Raw genomic sequence first — 13495 nt, 5'->3', positions numbered from 1 at the left:
TCCATTTTCCTTGCCACTTATCCTCACAAGGGTCGCGGAGAGTGCTGGAGCCTATCCCAGCTTTCAACGGCCAGGAGGCGGGGTACACCCTGAACTGGTTGCCAGCCAATTTCAGGGCACATGGAGACAAACAGCCGCGCTCACCATCACACCTAGGGTCAATTTAGAGTGTCCAGTTGTTGTCGTATGTTTTTGGGATGTGGGGGGAAACCGGAGTGCCCGGTGAAAAGCCACATGGCACGGGGAGAACATGCAAGCTCCTCACGGGCGAGGCCGGGATCGAACCCGAGACCTCAGAACACTTTCCTGCTGAGCCACCGTGCCGCCTAGCTATTTTTAATGTCGTTTCAGTGGCTGGTGCGGACTTGTGTGCTCGGTTATAAAATTAGCTCCATCTGCTGGGTGTAACTTAATATTGAAACATGTTCATGATAGCTCTGCGCCCCCCCCCTGTAATATCCCCCAACCCACCCCCGCTCCAAGATTGCCACCACCGCTTTAAAGGATGCAAACATTTTATCTTCATTTGACCAACACAGACATTTTGAGGCTTCAGTGTAACGTCATGTGTGAGGGTGTGTGGTGTTGCATTGTGAGTGTGTTTATTGTGTCTTTTTGTTTCCGGTGGTATGAGTGCAAAGGAAGCTGATCCGTCAATGGTGTTGAAGGTAAACTGTATTTAAAGTCTCCCTGAGCCCTGTAGTCAGGATGCTTTGATGATTGTGTGTGTTTCTTTCTATGTGTGTGTGTGTGTCGCAAGACAACAGGGTCAATTTGACCCGCCAGGTGTGTCCACCGGCTCTGGGACAGACGCCAACATCAAACGTCCAACGACAGACCAAAGGACCGGAGGAGTGGGAACGGGAATCGTCGCGGTGTGATGCAAATGAATGATTTTTTTTTTTTTTTCGGAATCGGAATAAAAACTGAACTACAAATTGTCAGGGTGTGAGTTTTGTTAGTGTCCGAGCTGTGGCGAGGTCCTCTTGGAATTGAAGCTTCAGTTTCCGATGTTTTTGAAAATTCAGCCCCTGAAGCCAGTATCCCGTAGCAAAAGGAAAATTGGTAGACATGCCTACCGTGAGTAAACACAAAAAAAGTCTAAAAGGGGAAGTACAGTGCTTTGCATGAACAGTGTATCCAATAGGTCATGTCATATGTACCCTATTTTGATAATGTGATATTAAATCCTCTCTCATTTAGCGTTTTGAGAAGATTTTTATCGACAATTACAAATTTTCAGGGGCGCTGCCATTTTCAAGAGTCACATGACCCACGTGCGCTGATGTGACGTGTACCGTGTCACAACAAAGGCTCGTTTACACGGGACACCATTTATCCCCGGCGCCAATTTCTCGTATTTATCCTCACCTGATGAAGAAATAGCAGTGTTGGTTGATCGGGAAGACGGAGGAATACTTCCATACGGATTTGAACCTGTGGCTGTAATTAATGTTGAATATTCGGATGGTTCTCCGGGCGGAATGACGCCGAGTCTGACTAGTTGGAGGCCTACACGCGACATAAGTGCGTAAACAAAGGCCCCCGGGAGCTCTGGGCCGGCAGCCGCGGATGGTTCTTCGGACGGTAATGACGCGGAGTCTGATGAGCGAGCACTGACGGCGTGCCGCGAACCGAGCTTCCGGGTGGCCCCAGACGCGCAAGCTAGGCCAAAGGCCTTCGCCGCCGCCGAAGCTCAGCTAAAGGCCTCCCCAGACTTCGAAGCTGGGCTCGCAGCCCACCTTTGGCGGCAGCCACAGGTTCGAATCTGTATGAAAGTATTCCTCCGTCTTCCCGATCAACCGACACTGCTATTTCTTCATCAGATGAGGATAAATCCGAGAAATCGGCGTTGGGCATAATGGTGTCCCAGGTAATCGAGCCTTTGTTCCGGCACGGTACACGTCACATCCGCACACGTAGGTCATGTGACTTGGAAAAATGGCAGCCCCCCTGAGAATTCGCAATTGTCGATGAAAATTTTCTCAAAACACTATCAAATGAGAGAGGATTTAACATCACATTGTCAAAATAGGGTACATATTACATGACCTATTGGATACACTGTTCGTGCAAACCACTGGATTTCCCCTTAAAGAACCCATGACCAAATAGATACAAGAAGTCGATGGAAGTAGATTAGTGCCACACCTCGGGGCAATTTAGAGTGTCCAATTAATGTTGCATGTTTTTTTTGGGATCTGGGAGGAAACCGGAGTGCCCGGAGAATATGCAAACTCCACACAGATGGGGCCAGGATTGAACCCGAAACCTTAGAACTGTGAGGCCAACGCTTTCCAGCTGATCCACCGTGCCGCCCCATTTTAAGATCTTTTTGGTCAATTCTGGAAGTCCTGATAGCATCAATTTTGAAACAGGTATGCCACACAAATGGAAAATGTCAAAAATGAGAAATTGTTGAGATGTAATTATGTGATGAGTCACCTTGAAAAGTATGTAACAGGTTATGTCATACCTGTCTGGAATACCGCCCAAAGTGAGTTCACCACAGTTCAGCACATTTGATTTGTTTGTCATATGGATGCTGCGATACATCCCGCCCATTAAAAAAAAGGTTAACGTGTCAACAGTCGGTCTCACGCCCAAGCGCCACACCTTTCATGTGTTGTTCATCAATTTGCCACTCTTGAAGAAAAAAAAAAAAAAATGAGACAAAGCAAGATTGAGGAAAATCTTATTCAACGTTTTTAAATTGTAAAATTTACCATCTCTGATACAGAGAACGTTTCCCCCATAAAGCAAATTCTTCTTTTCACCAGTAAGAGTCAGTAAAGGAGAGGAATTCCTCTCTACGTATTTACATTGGTTTGTCATTGAGCCAAGTCAGATAAAGGTAAAATCCGGTTTGGAACCCCACCCCAGTTTTGAGCGCCAAAGCGGCCGCCGCCGCCTGTTAGCCAACAGGGTGCTAATCAGACTTAATTCGGGCTCCAATTATCGAGCGTGGCGCTGCAGGTTGAGTCACCCTCGGGCAGACGCAATCGAAAGCGGCCTCGCCCCGCTCAGGGCGTACGTCCCTGCAGAATGGCAACCTCAAAAATGACCAAATTAGAGTTTGTGTAACAGGGGTGTGAAATTTCTGCTCCGACATTCATTTTTTCTCGCCCTACTGTGCACAGAAAAATTGTCGCCGCCCAAAAAAACACGCAAAGTATCCTGCAGTGCCCGTTTTCACTCTCTCGCTGTCAAGAAATGGGAGACTATCGTAGAAAATCCCTTTGAGGAAACGAAAACAAGACTCCAAATAAGCGGCAAAGCGTTATTGCGTCAAGCTATACTATACAGGGAGTCCTCGGTCTACGACTGCAATCCGGTCCTACAGTAGCGACTTAACTCTAATTTCGACTGAAGTCGGATTCCACCATTAAAGCCAGAATTTACGTCAAAATATTTTGTACAAAAAACAAATACAGTGAAATAAACAAGATGACGTACTTAGCATGACTGCTGAGAGGCGGATGGAGAAGAAGAATGGGAGGCTGTGCTTTGCTGTCGCGAAGGGAACCTGGTCCTCAATCCTCTCCCCATCCCGGCAAGTATCAAAGAACTTTGTTTTGTGATCGTTGTATCCGACACAGGAACGGAACCCTTCACGTGTGCTAAAACACGGGCTTTGTCTTTAATAATTGTCACCATGGTCGACCGACTGAAGCCTTGGTGGTGTTGGTGTCTCTCCTTTCTCCGATCTTTTTACGATCTTGAGCTTTGTTTCCATGCTAATGGTTTTATTTTGGCTACAGAAGCATTACCATAATTTCTAAAAAAGGAGGGCAAAAAATTCAAACATACTCCCAGCGCACAAAGACGGACAAGCATTAGCTAGACAAAATGGCGGACAGGCGACAGGCGTTGTAATGTCGAAACGTCCTCGGTCGAGACAGTCTTAACCCGAGGATAGCCTGTACCGTGCTAAACTATATAGTTGACAGATAAAACGAGAAAATTAAACATTCTATTCATTCCACAATAATCAACCAAAACATAATTCTATCTACAAAAAGAAGTATGTTCTCTTCCATGCGATCATATTTAGCTTTATGGAAAGACGCTTGGGCCTTTTTTTTTTTCCATCTCGAGTATTAATACGTTCTTCACAGCTTTGGCATCCTAGTAGTAGGACAATTACATGTTGCAAGTGCTACTAGTGACATAAAAGGTAACTTCTAGCACTTCATAATTAGTTGTAGAAGTGTCTGTGAATGTCAACTAGTTCAATATGTAGTTGTCCAACTAGTAGTGTACAGTTGTCCTATTGATTGATTTATTTTCCACTACTGGTTACTATCAGGGTGCCACGGTGGATCAGCTAAGAAAGCGTTGGCCTCGCACTTCTGAGGTACCGGGTTCAATCCCGGACGCGCCTGTGTAGAGTTTACATGTTCTCCCCATGCCTTTGTGAGTTTTCTCCAGACACTCCGGTTTCCTCCCACATCCCCAAAACATGCAACATTAATTGGACACTCTAAATTGCCCCTAGGTGTGATTGTGAGTGCGGCTCTTTGACTCCAGGTGCCCAGCGATTGGCTGGCGACCAGTTCAGGGTGTACCTTCCCTCCTGCCCGTTGACAGCTGGGATAGGCTCGAGCACTTCCCGCGACCCTTGTGAGGATATGTGGCTAAGATATCAAATAAATGCTCAAACTACGTGTCACTGATGCTGTAGTGGTACACACACCTTCCTTTGGTGCGGGCAGCGTGGGATCGATTCCCACTGACTGGTGACCAATTCAGGATGTAGTCTGCCTTTCACCCGAAGCTAGCTGGGATAGGTTCCAGATTTTCTGTGACCCTCGTGAGGATAAGCGGCTTGAATGATGGATGCTCAAACTACGGGTGACAGTTAGCAATAAGTTCTACTATTGGACTCTAGTGCACTGACTCGTCTTAGTAAAGCGCATATTAGTACAGTACATCTGCCATGATGTGGATATCAAAGATAATGAATAAAACTGGAGGGTCAGGACCCAAAAGTCGCAGTTTACTAGCCGTCGCTGACTGACATTGAAAATGGGTCAGGGACGGCTAGTAAAAAATGAAATTAGCCATACATGCATTCGGATTTTGATTTTTTACACAGTGCACAGGCGTACTAAGTTCCTACATGGAACATACAAGATTTGCCTCAGGAAATATTACTCACTCGTGAACTGGTCACAACTTTATTCCACAAATAAACAAAGAGCTAGCTTATGGCTAGCAGGTATTATTGCTAACCATACGCTTTTAGCAGTATGTAAAAAGAAAAGGTTTGATATACATACCGTACTTTAAAAATGTTTTCAAAGGCAATTTTTAACCCCCCAAAACTATTTATTGCTCTTAACTTTGACAAAAGTGCGTTTTGACTTTATATCAAGGGTGAGAACAGTTGAGGAACACTACTGCAGCGAGTCTGAGGAGTGAATACTGGGTGCTCCCGACATGTTCCCGGTGCACATGTGGGAGAACGTGAAAAAGGATTTGAGCGGAACGGGTGATCAAAGCGCAAATGGCAGGACAAAGGCACATCCGGAAGAAATGAGCTTGCATGGCGTCTGCGCTGCGACTTTGGTGTCCCGCGAGAAAACAAAACCTCAGCGACGCTGTCTTTCATTTCGGGAACAATGGCGGTTTGTGTGCCTGTTTTCACTCTCTGACGTTTTGCCTTGACGCTCTCGTTTGGGAGGCGGCTCGCACGAGACAAGCATTCCCCGTGTTGTCGTCTTAATGCGAACAAGACATTTGAAATGTCAGCGTGACACGCGCCCGCCGCGACCGCTCGTAAAACTTCAAAATGTCTTTTTTGGCTCGTTAGAGTGGGGGCGAGGCGACGACCGTTGCCGCATGACAATCGATTCGGAGACTTTCTCGCCTGCGTAATCGCGTCCGCACAAACAATGCGTGAAACATGAGTCCATTAGCATGAATGCGCTTCATTTCGTAGGCTTTGTAGATGCAAAACCAAAACGCTTGCGCTAGTTGCTTGGTGGCTTTAGTAGCAGGCCTTCCACTGCACGGTTTATGAGGAAAAGCTCATTCTTCCTTTGTTTTAGCCAAAATAACGGCTCGTTGCATTGCTGGATAGTGCTCGAACACTCGTGAGGATGGATTTACCCTTCATAAGTTTGCAAGAGACCTGGTTCGTTGTAAAAAACGAATTGCATGGGTGCAATGGACGAGAGCTTCGTAGGTTCCAAATGACAGGTAGGTGTGTATACAGCTACTAAAAAAAAATTATTGTTTGGGGAGGACCACATAATCCGTCTCATAACGTAACAAAAGATCCACGTACGTAAGTCAGGGGTGCTAAATGTGTCGATGTGCCCGTCGGCGCCGTGTCCGCCGATCACGGCTTCGGCCGAGCTTCCGTGTCCCATAGTAGGTGGGCGGACGAGCCGCCGCCAAAGCCGTGCCTCGCGGACGAGCACGGCTTCGGCTAGGCTGGCTCATACATACTGTCTGGGAGTCTGTTGTTAGTTAGAAGTGATCCGGATATCATCTAAATATGGCTCAAAACGATAGGGTAATATTGTCTCGGTCGCTTCACTCAGTTGTGAGATGTTCTCTTCTTCGAAAAGAGCTTCCGTGTCAGAAGGGACGTGTTAGCGTCCCACAGTAGGGTCAACAGCGTGTTTTCAATGGTGAATGTCCGGGGTGATGTCACGGGCAGTAGATGCAGCCAATATGGCGATCACTTGGGTGTCGAATGACATTTCGGCAACTTTGCGCATGGATGAGGCGCTCTCTGCTCATACTTATTTTTTCGTATAGACATTGAAGTGAATAATGTTATATGTATTTTTCATTTCAATATCTATTTTAGAATGTTTATAGGGATGACACTTGGGCTTTAATATGAGCGGTTACGAAATGCTCCTTGCAAGTGCTTTCATTTTGTATTTGCGCATTTGACTGTTGGCCCCATTCGAGCAACTAAACAAAAGAAGGGAAAGAAATTAAAATAATGAAATGTAAAAGAAATTACAGAACTTTTGCAAATCTAAATGCAACAATTGGCCGGTGTGTTTTTTTGCGTTCACGTGAGGCTGTCTCAACAACCGCAAGATGCTGACTCAGCCGACTGGTCTACTTATTTGGGGAGGGGAGTGAGTGGTGGAAAGTCCCCGGACACGTCCACACCGTTACTTCCACATGCCCGGGCTATCTACGGCCCTGATTCAAAACGTTATATCGTACCTCTAAAAGAACAGTACAGCAACAGAGACCTGAGGAAAAACTGCGGTAACTTTTGTACCCTTAGTCTTCTTTTTCATTGCCATGATTTCCACCGGTGGAAATCAAGAAGAAAATATGGGGGAAGTGATCCAGTTTCACTCAATTATTAATCATCTTGTTCCCATAAGTCCATTCTTTTCAGTAAGTTTCGTGTAAATGTTCGACAGTTGTCCAATCAGATTTCAACCTCCATTTGTTGCCGTGCTTCAGAATCAGGAGCGCTTGCCCGTGTAAATTAAACGGCATTAAATGGGGGAACCGAATTTCAAATTTCAAATTCGCCCGCACAGAGCCAGAGCGATGGCCCGCGATGATGTCTGTACTTTTCAAAGCTCTGACTGGTTGGTCAGAGCCAAACTGTGATGAGCAAAACATGCCAGTTAATATACAGTGGTACCTCTACTTATGAAATTAATCCAATCCAGAAATCGTTTCGTAACGTGAATTTTTCGTAAATAGAAGCGCCTTTTACATGTAAATAGCCTAATCTGTTCCAAGCGCCCACCCCGCCAAAAATAAGCATTCAAAGTACATAACGTCTGTCCATCCATTTTCTTTTGCTGCTTATCCTCACGGGTTGCGGGGAGTGCTGGAGCCTATCCTAGCTGTCAACAGGCAGGAGGTGGGGTACACTCTGAACTGGTTGCCAGCACTCACGATCACACCTAGGGGCAATTTAGAGTGTCCAATTAATGTTGCATGTTTTTGAGATGTGGGAGGAAACTGGAGTGGCCGGAGGAAACCCACGCAGGCACAGAGAGAACATCCAAACTCCACACAGGCGGGTCCGGGATTGAACCCAGGACCTCAGAACTGTGAGGCCAATGCTTTCCAACTGATCCAATGTGCCGCCCACGAGAAAAACATGGCAGTTAATATACAGTGGTACCTCTACTTACGAAATTAATCCATTCCAGACGCCGTTTTGTAATTTTTCGTAAGTAGAAGCACATTTTACATGTAAATAGCCTAATCCGTTCCAAGCCCCCACTCCCTCCCAAAATAAGCATTCAAAGTACATAATATAAGCAATAATAAAAATGATGTTCATTTACCTTTGGCTTTGGGCAACTACGCGAAGAGAAGGGTGAGTGACGGAGGGGAAGGGGATGTTACACAGCTGGGAGAAAACATACCTACAAATGTACACACACCACTTAATTCCAATAAAGTTTCTTGGGGTCCATGTTGAATAAACTTGCAAAAAACAGACGGAAAACTCACAAAAAAGTCAAGTATCTTTCAAGTGTCCAAGGGAAATGCAAAGCATCGTGGGTAAAGACCGACGTTCCTCCTAGCCAACGGGATGCCAGGAGGCTGCTACGGCGATAGCCAATGGGAGACCAGCTCTATCGCGCACACAAACCAAGATATAGGATGTTTATGTTCGGCGGAATTTTGTTTTTAATTTTTTCGTGTTAAGAAGTATAGTGAATATTAATTTTGAACTGCTCCAGATGATGTTTGCAGCAAAGCTCTTTGGTTTTATGCTGCGTTTTTTTGTTTTTTTTTATATCGTGTTGACGGTTTCTCGAAATCGTGACGTTTTGAGTGATGCATTAAGTCGGGTCCGCGACCGATTGGATTACTTGGTGGAGACGCGCCCATGGAAGATTATATGGACTATTTTATGTCAAGTGCATCAAGACTCTTTGATGAAAATGACATCTGATATTTGTGCGTCACATTGGATCAACAAAAAATAAATAGTGACACACGAGGTTTAGTGTGTGTGTGTGTGGTTTTCTTCACTGGTGTGAGTGACGGTCACATGACAGGAGCGTGGTCTGTGTCTGTCGCCGTCTGTCATGAAACAAGTGTTCGGTTCCGCTCTTGCTCTCTAATTTGGGTCGCGCTGATTCTTTCCAGCTCCGATCGGTTTTCCCTGCCGCCCGTGATCCGAGCTCTCAGTTCCTCGTTCGAGACCCCCCAGCGCACCAGTTGCGGAAAGTCGAAACAAAATGGAAGACTGGAGAGTTATTTTCCCAAACGGGGGGGGGGGTCACATGGTGCTGTGTCACTCCAGCTGAGTCACCAAAGAGGAAGATGTTTCAAAGAAAATGAGGTTCTCAACGTCAAAAATCCAACCGTCTACTCTCTTCAGTGCTCTTACTCGTTGCAGTCATGGGCGAGAGAAGCGGGATGCACCGGAAACGTGCACCGACATTAGGTGGACATTTTAGTGTTACGTGTGTTCTGGAAGAATCCATTTCTTCTGACGTTAGGCGAAAGTTGCTAGCCAATCCCAAACAAGGGAGAGTTTAGAGGCCTCGGTGAAGCTAAGATGCACCTCAGCAAACCACAAGACCACCATGCTGGCTGAAACCATCAAAAAAATAAATAAATAAATCGTGACCACAAAGACGAGAAATTTTGACCGTTTCAACATGATTATCCGCTTTGTTATGCCAAAATGTTTCAGGTTTTTGATCTGACACAGAAGCCTGCAATTTAGCAGTACCGGGGACAGTTTGTCTGCCTCCGTGTTGGCGTCTCTCTGGGTGGTCCCGCGGCCCCCTCTTCACCCTCCAGTGGTGTGAGGGCGCTATCAGGCGAGGAGGGGGTGAAGTTGGTGATGGGCGAGTGTCAAGGGAGGAAAGGTGGGGGGGGTTTACCTCCCTTTACTCCCACCACTCACACTTCCTGCCCGCTAGTTCCGGGCCTGTGAGGAACACACTACCCGCACATCGGATGCTCACACCGAGGACCCCTGCCGGGCTACCTGCATTAATTTCACACGCACATGCGATTCAAGACTCGCACATATGCTTAGCAATACACACGTAGATGTCACACTTTAAAGACTGGAGTCACCCCATTGTTTGTGCAGCATATTTATTTTATTTCTGTAAACGGCAAAATAAGTGAGCTCTATTCTTATTCCGGTGTTCAAGAACATAGAGAAATCCAATGACACGTTCAACATTGACAATAATACAGCTGGATTAAACATAAAAATCACTCAAACACTGTTGCCGATGCTTTGCTCTTATTTTGAAGCAACAGGAAGTTGCACACTCTTTTCCTGTCCCGTAGTTCTTTTTAACGCGGGCTTTATCGTGTTCAATTAACGTGTCAAAACTTGGAAATACTATACAAGTTCGACAGTCATGCATCTCAAACATAGCAACGACCCCCCCCCCCTCAATCCTGTGTATCTTACCTGTAAACAGCACAGAATACACGTTTAGCTCACAGCACATAAACAGCATCCGCTAGCAGTTGTACTGCAGCTTCTTCTGCGAATGAGCTGGGCAGCGTCGGCCGGCGGGTGCAACACAGCGCCCCCGGCTGGCAAATTGCTGTTACTATAAGAACGAATACACTTAAATAAAAGCAAATGTTATACATGTCCAGTCACACAAGAGTTAAATTTGAGGGGTAAAGTCTTTTAAAAAATATTGCGAGTGTTGTGTTTAGGGTGGGCCAAAAATATTAATGTTTATAACTGTAAGTTATTAATGTCCAAACACCATGTGCCACATAGATACTAGCGTGTACACACGGGAACACTCATCACATTGAGATACACGGAAATACGGTACCACACGTCAACACCCTCACGCAGACGAATATCCAGGAGCAATGCGGCGGGGGGGCAGCGCATACCCACAGTGGCAAGCGAGTCGGACACGACCAACGAGACTTCCTGTCCTCCATCAGGCGTCATATCCTTGGGCTGTCTGGCAGCCATTTGACATCAATGGTGGCCTTCAAAGTGCCGCTAACCCTCAAATGTGCCCACCGCAATAGTCTGGGAGGGCTGCATTGTGTGCGTGCTTGATGCCGGGAGGGGGGCGACGAGAGAAAGCGGCGCTTCATTGGTGTCCGTCACGTGCTACGCGGTCTACATCCTGTCCCTGTGACTTCTAAAACACGAGGGAGGCAAGAATTATTTGATGTGTTTTAATGGTAGATTACGCGACGCCTTTGTTTACACAACAGTCTGTGTGTATAATCGCAGTAAAAGTTTCATCTTGACAAAAGCGAACGCTAACTAGTTTAGCAATCTGTTGACTGAAGGGCCTTTCAAGATCTTAACCGGCTTGAGTCCAAGATGAACCCTCGGAAAGCCCTGTCCCGTTTCGTCACGTCGGCGCTGACGAGCGTTAAGAGCGCAGATTAACTTTGAAAAGGGTGATTCACGCGAACCAAATGTACGTCGTTAATCCGCGTGCCGATTATTTACCAATCCGCCCCCGCCCCGCGTGTACGCAGCGACATACATGCGGCAGACATCGCCGCGCGCGCGGCAGCTGCAGAAACATTTCGTAATTTGTTTCCCACAGATTAGCCGAAGCTAACGCAAAGCGGTGACTCACCCCCCGCGGGGATTAGGACATTAGCGTTTAGCTCGATTACCGGCTAGCGGGGCTTGAGCTGCACCACTGACTCTCAATGGGAGAATTAATCGAACGACAGATAGTGTTTACTAGCGACCAGTCCGGGGTTTTCCCCACATCTCTAGCCAAAGGTCAGCAGGGATGTACGCATTTTTTTTTTCTTTCCCACAAACTCGCGGCGTGCTCGGCGTCGACGAGGAAGAAGGAGAAGAAGAAGAGCACCACGCCGGCGTGACTCGCAAACGTCTTCGGCCGCACACTTCTGCATTTTTTTCCATGGGAGAGAAAATGTCAATAATACAAACCGAAGGTTATTTCAGTTTGTCTGCGACAAATAACGTCACCCCCGAAAAACACTTCCCTCTTGATTCGCACGCGAAAAGGCACTTTTCGTAAGACGTGTCTGTGTCAATGCCCCCCCACAACAACAAAAAAAAACATGAATTTGTTTTGAAGTGGTTTTGGATTTATTTCTTTTTTCTTTACTTGTTTTTGACAAGTTCTTAATTTTTTTCACTTGTTTTTTTGCACCTAACTTGACGTTAATTTGTTTTATGAGTGTTTTTGACATGTTTTGCAGCCGGTTTGAAGACTTGCTTTTAAGTGAATTCTTGAAATGATTGTTGACTTTTTTTTTACTTGTTTATTACGATATTTGACAGGGTTTTATTTTTATGTTTTGATGCGTTTTTGATGTGCGTTTTTTTTTTTGTCTGGTTCATTTTTTTAAATCTGTTTTGACCATTTTTCTTTTATGATTTTTTTTTATTGCTTCAATTCATTCTTGACATGGACTTTTGTTATTTTCAAGGTTTTTTTTGTTTTGTTTTTTTAGTTCTTTGTTTTACTTGATCCTTGACTGATAGTGATTCAGTTTTGAGCTGGTTTAAATTTTAATTGTGTTTTTTGAATGATTTATTAATATTTTTTTAAACCTATTGAGTTTTTTTTGTTTAATTGTTTTCTGAATTTGCTTTTCATGTGTTTTCCAGGTGTCTAGGATTTTGACTTTTTTCAATATATATATTTTTTACTAAACTTTTTTAGTTATACTTATTTTGTTTGGTTGTTTTTTGTGGTTATTGATAGGGATTTTGTCTCTTTTTTTCATTTTACTTATGTCTTTTGTTTTTGATTTGGTTTTGCCTTTTTTACTTGTTACGATATTTGACAGGGTTTTATTTTTGTTTTCATGCATTTTTGATGTGTGTATGGTTTTTTTGTCTGGTTAATTTTTCAAATCTGTTTTGGCCATTTTTCTTTTCTTTTTTATTGCTTCTGGATGATTGTTTTCATTGGTTCTTGACATGGGCTTTTGTTATTTTCAAGTTTTTTTTTAAAAACTATTTTTAGTTCTTTATTTTACTCGATCCTTAACTGATATTGATTCAGTTTTGAGCTGGTTTAAATTTTAATTTTGTTTTTTGAATGATTTATTGACATTTTTTTTTAAACCTGCTTACGTTTTTCTTTGTTTTCTGAATTTGCTTTTGATGGGATCTCCATGTGACTAGGATTTTGCCTTTTTTCAATATCATCAATATATATATATATATATATATATATATATATTTTTTTTTTAACTTAATTATATTTATTTTGTTTGGTTGTTTTTTTTGATTTTGTCTCTTTTTTTCATTTTACTTATGTATTTTATTTTTGACTTGGTTTTGACTTTTTTGCCCTTTTAAAACTCGCTTTCAGCTGCAATCTTGTTGTACCGTGAATTTTGATTGCTTTGTGACTGTATTTTTAATGGATTTATAAATTACTTCTTTTGATTGATTGATTGATTGTAAGTATATATGATTTTTTTTTTATTTGCTGGGTTCTTCATTCGGCACTCTGTGTCCTCAATCGCTTTCAACACTTTTCACTTTTTTTTTTTTTTTTTTTTTTGCAAATCAGTTCCTCAT

General features: G+C 44.2%; 1 long non-coding RNA gene across 1 annotated transcript in view; it reads right to left on the bottom strand.

Moving 5' to 3' along the window:
- Nucleotides 1–13043, bottom strand: part of LOC133500962 (uncharacterized) — a 31696-nt gene extending 18653 nt beyond the window's left edge. The window contains exons 1-3 of the long non-coding RNA XR_009795056.1: nt 10400–13043; nt 8461–8585; nt 8292–8372 (exon numbers count right to left, since the gene is read on the bottom strand). This is a non-coding gene — a long non-coding RNA (uncharacterized LOC133500962). The remainder of the gene's footprint in view (nt 1–8291; nt 8373–8460; nt 8586–10399) is intronic.
- Nucleotides 13044–13495: the final 452 nt, after the last annotated feature.

Source organism: Syngnathoides biaculeatus, chromosome 5 (assembly GCF_019802595.1).
Source record: "Syngnathoides biaculeatus isolate LvHL_M chromosome 5, ASM1980259v1, whole genome shotgun sequence".
NCBI lineage: Eukaryota > Metazoa > Chordata > Actinopteri > Syngnathiformes > Syngnathidae > Syngnathoides > Syngnathoides biaculeatus.
The sequence above is the reverse complement of the archived record's forward strand: the minus strand, read 5'-3'. Positions and strand labels throughout refer to the sequence as shown.